This window comes from Triticum aestivum, chromosome 6D (genome assembly GCF_018294505.1).
Source record: "Triticum aestivum cultivar Chinese Spring chromosome 6D, IWGSC CS RefSeq v2.1, whole genome shotgun sequence".
Lineage (NCBI taxonomy): Eukaryota > Viridiplantae > Streptophyta > Magnoliopsida > Poales > Poaceae > Triticum > Triticum aestivum.
The window spans coordinates 81,158,277-81,164,962 of NC_057811.1; positions in this window are offsets into that span (position 1 = coordinate 81,158,277).

Below are 6,686 nucleotides of genomic sequence, written 5' to 3' on the forward strand. Positions count from 1 at the left end.
ATGATGCCATTTCTGCTATGCATGATACTTATGATGAAACTACTTCTATGCTTGGTAATACTGTGCCACTAGGTGAATATCTGGATGAACAACTTGCTAGGGCTAGAGAGAATGAAATTATTGAAACTGATAATATTAATGAAAGTGATGATGAAGATTCTCCCCCTAGATATGAATTGCCTGTTGTGCCTGAGGGTTATGTTATGGATGAAGAAACTGCTAGAGACTTTCTTGCTTGCAATGATAGGAGCGGCCTTAAGAAATTATTAGCTAAGCTGAAAGAAAAATCTCTGAATGCTAGAATGAAATATGACCCTGCTTATGCTACTTCACCTATCTTTGTTACTGATAAGGATTATGGTTTCTCTGTCGATCCTGAGATAATTACTTTGGTTGAATCTGATCCTTTTTATGGCTATGAATCTGAAACTGTTGTGGCACATCTTACTAAATTAAATGATATAGCTACCCTATTCACTAATGATGAGAAAACTCGCTAGATTATATCCTTAAGTTATTTCCGTTCTCATTAAAGGGTGATGCTAAGACATGGTTTAATTCTCTTGATCCTGGTTGTGTGCGTAGTCCCCAGGATATGATTTATTACTTCTCTGCTAAATATTTCCCTGCTCATAAGAAACAAGCTGCTTTAAGGGATATATATAATTTTGTGCAAATTGAAGAAGAGAGTCTCCCACAAGCTTGTGGGAGGCTTCTCCAATTACTTAATGCTTTGCCTGATCATCCTCTCAAGAAAAATGAAATACTTGATATCTTTTATAATGGACTAACCGATGCTTCCAGAGACCACCTGGATAGTTGTGTTGGTTGTGTTTTCAGGGAAAGAACTGTTGATGAAGCTGAACTTCTACTAAATAATATGTTGACGAATGAAAACAATTGGACACTCCCTGAACCAACTCCTAAGCCAACTCCAAAGAAAAGGGGTGTTCTGTTTCTCAGTCCTGAAGATATGCAAGAGGCGAAGAAATCTATGAAAGAAAAAGGTATAAAAGCTGAAGATGTTAAGAATTTACTTCCTGTTGAAGAAATAGATGGCCTTAATTTACCACATATCGAAGAAATACATGGTCTTGATAACCCGACACAGGTAGTAAAGGTAAATTCTCTCTACTAAGTTTGCTAGCCAATGTTTGGATGAGTTTGATAATTTTATGGTTAAGCAAGAAGATTTTAATGCTTATTTTGGTAGACAATTAAAATGCAATGCTTATATTATTGAACACTTGAGTGATTATATGTCTAGAGTTAAAGGTGAACTTAAACTCATTAGTAAACATGCTTCTATGGTTACCACTCAAGTAGAACAAGTGCTTAAATCTCAAAATGATTTGCTCAATGAATTAAATAATAAGAAGAATGATAATGATGTTAGAGTTATGACTAGAGGGGGTAGAATGACTCAGGAACCTTTGTATCCTAAGGGCCACCCTAAGAGAATTGAGCAAAATTCTCAGAGAACTAATGTTGATGCACCTACTCCTTCTAAAAGGAAGAAAAAGAAAAATGATAGGACTTTGCATGCTTCCAGTGAACCTGTTATTGACACACCTGATAATCCCAATGATATTTCTATTTCTGATGCTGAAACACAATCTGGTAATGAACATGAACCTAGTGATAATGCTAATGATGATGTTCATGTTGATGCTCAACCTAGTAGTGACAATGATGTAGAAATTGAACCTGTTGTTGATCTTGATAACCCACAAACAAAGAACCAACGTTATGATAAGAGAGACTTTGTTGCTAGGAAGCATAGTAAGGAAAGAGAACCATCGGTTTAGAAACCCATGCCTTTTCCTCCTAAACCATCCAAGAAAAAGGATGATGAGGATTTTGAGCGCTTTGCTGAAATGATTAGACCTATCTTTTTGCATATGCGTTTTACTGATATGCTTAAAATGAATCCTTATGCCAAGTATATGAAAGATATTGTTACAAATAAAAGAAAGATACCGGAAGCTGAAATTTCCACCATGCTTGCTAATTATACTTTTAAGGGTGGAATACCTAAGAAACTTGGGGATCCAGGAGTACCAACTATACCATGCTCCATTAAAAGAAACTATGTTAGAACTGCTTTATGTGATCTTGGAGCCGGTGTTAGTGTTATGCCTCTCTCTTTATATCGTAGACTTGATTTGAATAAGTTGACACCTACTGAAATATCTTTGCAAATGGCCGATAAATCGACTGCTATACCTGTCGGTATTTGTGAGGATGTGCCTGTTGTGGTTGCAAACGTTACTATCTTAACAGACTTTGTTATTCTTGATATTCCAAAGGACGATAGTATGTCTATTATTCTTGGTAGACCCTTTTTAAATACTGTAGGGGCTGTTATTGATTGCAACAAAGGCAATGTCACTTTTCATGTTAATGATAATGAGCATATAGTACACTTTCCGAGGAAACAACCTCAAGTCCATAGTATCAATTCTATTGGAAAATTTCCATCGATTATTTTTGGAGGTTTCGAATTTCCTCTACCTACTATCAAGAAGAAATATGATATTCTTCTTATTGGGGACGTGCATATCCCTGTTGAGGTAACTTAGTGTTATTCGAAATTTCTCCGGTTTCATGCGATTCGGAATGAGTTTGTTAACAAGACCTGATCAACCTTGTTAGTGGATTCCTTTTGATGAGCATGAGATGGATGAAGTTAGAAAGCACAACCTTCTGTACCCTCCTTTTACTTTCTGTTATTTAGATTAAATAAAGTAAGAATAGTATTTTCTGTCTGTTTTTTGAATTATCCGTGCAATAAAAAATACCCCGAAAATAAAAGTTCTCCAAATGCCCTGAAATTGAAATATGATATTTTTTTTTGGAATATTTGAGAATATCTGGCACTGAGAACATAGCAGGGGGAGCAAGCACGTGGCCACGAGGGTCCAGGGCGCGCCCACCCCCACTGGGCGCGCCCCCTACCTCGTGGGCCCATGGTGGCTCCCCTCCACTTATCCCAGCCACCACACACTCCTTCTACCTCCCAAAAAAATCATCAACCAGCTCAAGCACAAGTTCTAGCTCATTTTGCTGCGATTTTCGATCTCCTTGCTCAAAGCTCTATTCATAAAATTGCTTTGGGGGATTGTTCTTCGGTATGTGACTCCTCCAATGGTCCAATTAGTTTTTGTTCTAGTGCTTTATTCATTGCAAATTTTTGTTGCCTAGGTGACCCTGTTCTTGAGCTTGCATGTCAAATTTATATGGTTACAAGTAGTTCTAATGCATGATATAGTCTCTAGGCACTTGTGGGAGTAGTTGCTATCAATCTTGTTGAGTTTGGTTCACTTTTATTTGAAGTTACTAAAAAATTAAGAAATTTTCAGAAAATGATGAAGAGATTTTTGAGGGGCTCTTCGAGCCGAAGCTCGAAGGATAAGCAAAGTGAAGAAGACAAGAGGACCAAATATAATCTCCCTCGCACTGCGGAGGTTCGGCCGTGTGAATGGCCTTGTGATGATTTCTTGAGAGCAGCCGGGATTTATGATGATTTTTATGAGTTGGCTGAGAATGCAGGCCTCACCGACTTCATCTGCGACCAACGCGAACAGTATCTCCTACTCACTAATATTTTTGTGCAAAGTTTTCATTTCCATGCTAGGAGGTCACCACCTTCGATGGATTTCTATTTATATGATGAGTATAAGGAGATGTCCCTCTATGAATTTTGTGAGCTTTGCAAGTTGCCCTTTTCGGGCAGCGTAGAGGAACCACATCGTAACGATGTGGAGGGGTTTATTGATACAATTGATGTAGGGGAAACGAGGAAAGTTTCCGACGCAAGAATTACTAGCATACACTTTCCTGTTCTACGTTACTTTGCATTATTTGCTAGTAGATGGTTAATTGGTCGCGGAAACTGTGGCAACCTTAGTGCCCCTGATATTGTCATTTTGTGTCATGCCTTGTTCCGTGATGACACATTTAGTATGGGCGCTATTGTTGCAAAGCGGTTAAATCTTAACCGTACGAAGGGCCCTATCTTGGGAGGTATTTTTGCCTCGCGCCTCGCTTCACATTTTAATATACCTATTACGCATTATGAGAAAGAAGAAAAATTGCTGCCCCCGGTTTTTCTAGACTATAAGAGTATGGTAGTGATATGTCTCCAACGTATCTACTTTTCCAAACACTTTTGCCCTTGTTTTGGACTCTAACTTGCATGATTTGAATGGAACTAACCCGGACTGACGCTGTTTTCAGCAGAATTGCCATGACGTTATCTTTGTGCAGAAAACAAAAGTTCTCGGAATGACCTGGAAATCCACGGAGATTATTTTTGGAAAATAAGAAAAATACTGGCGAAAGAATCAAGGCCAGGGGGCCGACACCCTGTCCAGGAAGATGGGGGCGCGCCCTTCCCCCTGGGCGCGCCCCCTGTCTCCTGGGCCCCCTGGAGCTCCACCGACCTCAACTCCAACGCTATATATTCCGTTTCGCGGAGAAAAAAATTAGAGAGAAAGTTTCATCGCGTTTTACGATACGGAGCCGCCGCCAAGCCCTAATCTCTCTCGGGAGGGCTGATCTGGAGTCCGTTCGGGGCTCCGGAGAGGGGGATTCGTCGCCGTCGTCATCGTCAACCATCCTCCATCACCAATTTCATGATGCTCACCACCGTGCGTGAGTAATTCCATCGTAGGCTTGCTGGACGGTGATGGGTTGGATGAGATTTATCATGTAATCGAGTTAGTTTTGTTAGGGTTTGATCCCTAGTATCCACTATGTTCTGAGATTGATGTTGCTACGACTTTGCTATGCTTAATGCTTGTCACTAGGGCCCGAGTGCCATGATTTCATATCTGAACCTATTATGTTTTCATGAATATATGTGAATTCTTGATCCTATCTTGCAAGTCTATAGTCACCTATTATGTGTTATGATCCGACAACCCCGAAGTGACAATAATCGGGATACTTCTCGGTGATGACCATAGTTTGAGGAGTTCATGTATTCACTAAGTGCTAATGCTGTGGTCCGGTTCTCTATTAAAAGGAGGCCTTAATATCCCTTAGTTTCCACTAGGACCCCGCTGCCATGGGAGGGTAGGACAAAATATGTCATGCAAGTTCTTTTCCATAAGCACGTATGACTATATTCGGAATACATGCCTACATTACATTGATGAACTGGAACTAGTTCTGTGTCACCCTAGGTTATAAATATTGCATGAGGAATCGCATCCGACATAATTATCCATCATTGATCCAATGCCTACGAGCTTTTCACATATTGTTCTTCGTTATTTACTTTTCTGTTACTACTGTTACAATCACTACAAAACCCAAAAATATTACTTTTACTATCGTTACCATTACTATCATATTACTTTGCTACTAAATAATTTGCTGCAGATACTAAGTTATCCAGGTGTTGAATTGACAACTCAACTGCTAATACTTGAGAATATTCTTTGGCTCCCCTTGTGTCGAATCAATAAATTTGGGTTGAATACTCTACCCTCGAAAGCTGTTGCGATCCCCTACACTTGTGGGTTATCAAGACTAATTTCTGGCGCCGTTGCCGGGGAGCATAGCTCTATTCTTTGAGTCACTTGGGATTTATATCAGCTGGTCACTATGAAGAACTAGAAAGACAACAAAACAAAGATTTATCCCTCAACTACGAGGGGAGGTAAGGAACTGCCATCTAGCTCTGCACTAGATTCTCCTTCTATTTTGAGTAAGCTTGCGACACCTAAACCTGCTACTGCTATGAATTCTGATATGTCGCATGTTATTGATGATGCCACTTCTGCTATGCATGATACTTATGATGAAACTACTTCTATGCCTGATACTACTGTGCCACTTGGTGAATTTCTTGATGAACAACTTGCTAGGGCTAGAGAGAATGAAATTATTAATGATGATATTATTGAAGATAGTGATGATGAAGGTTCTCCCCCTAATTATGAATTGCCTGTTGTTCCCGAGGGTTATGTTATGGATGAAGAAGCTGCTAGAGCTATTCTTGCTTGCAATGATAGATATGATCTTAAGAAGTTATTAGCTAAATGGAAGCAACAATCCCTTAATGCTAGAATGAAACCTGACCCTGCTTTTGCTACTTCACCTATCTGTGTTACTGATAAGGATTATGAATTCTCTGTTGATCCTGAAATAATTACTTTGGTAGAATCCGATCCTTTTTATGGCCTTGAATCTGAAACTGTAGTGGCAAACCTTACTAAGTTAAATGATATAGCTGCCCTGTTCACTAATGATGAGAAATCCCGCTACTATTATATCCTTAAAATATTTCCATTCTCATTAAAGGGTGATGCTAAAACTTGGTTTAATTCTCTTGATCCTGGTTGTGTGCGTAGTCCCCGGGATATGATTTATTATTTCTCTGCTAAATATTTCCCTGCTCATAAGAAACAAGCTGCCTTGCGGGATATAATTTTGTGCAAATCGAAGAAGAGAGTCTCCCACAAGCTTGGGGGAGACTTCTCCGATTACTTAATGTTTTGCCTGATCACCCTCTCAAGAAAAATGAAATACTTGATATCTTTTACAATGGACTAACCGATGCTTCCAAGGACCACTTGGATAGTTGTGCTGGTTGTGTTTTCAGGGAAAGAACAGTCGACCAAGCTGAATTGTTATTGAATAATATGTTGACTAATGAAAATAATTGGACTCTTCCT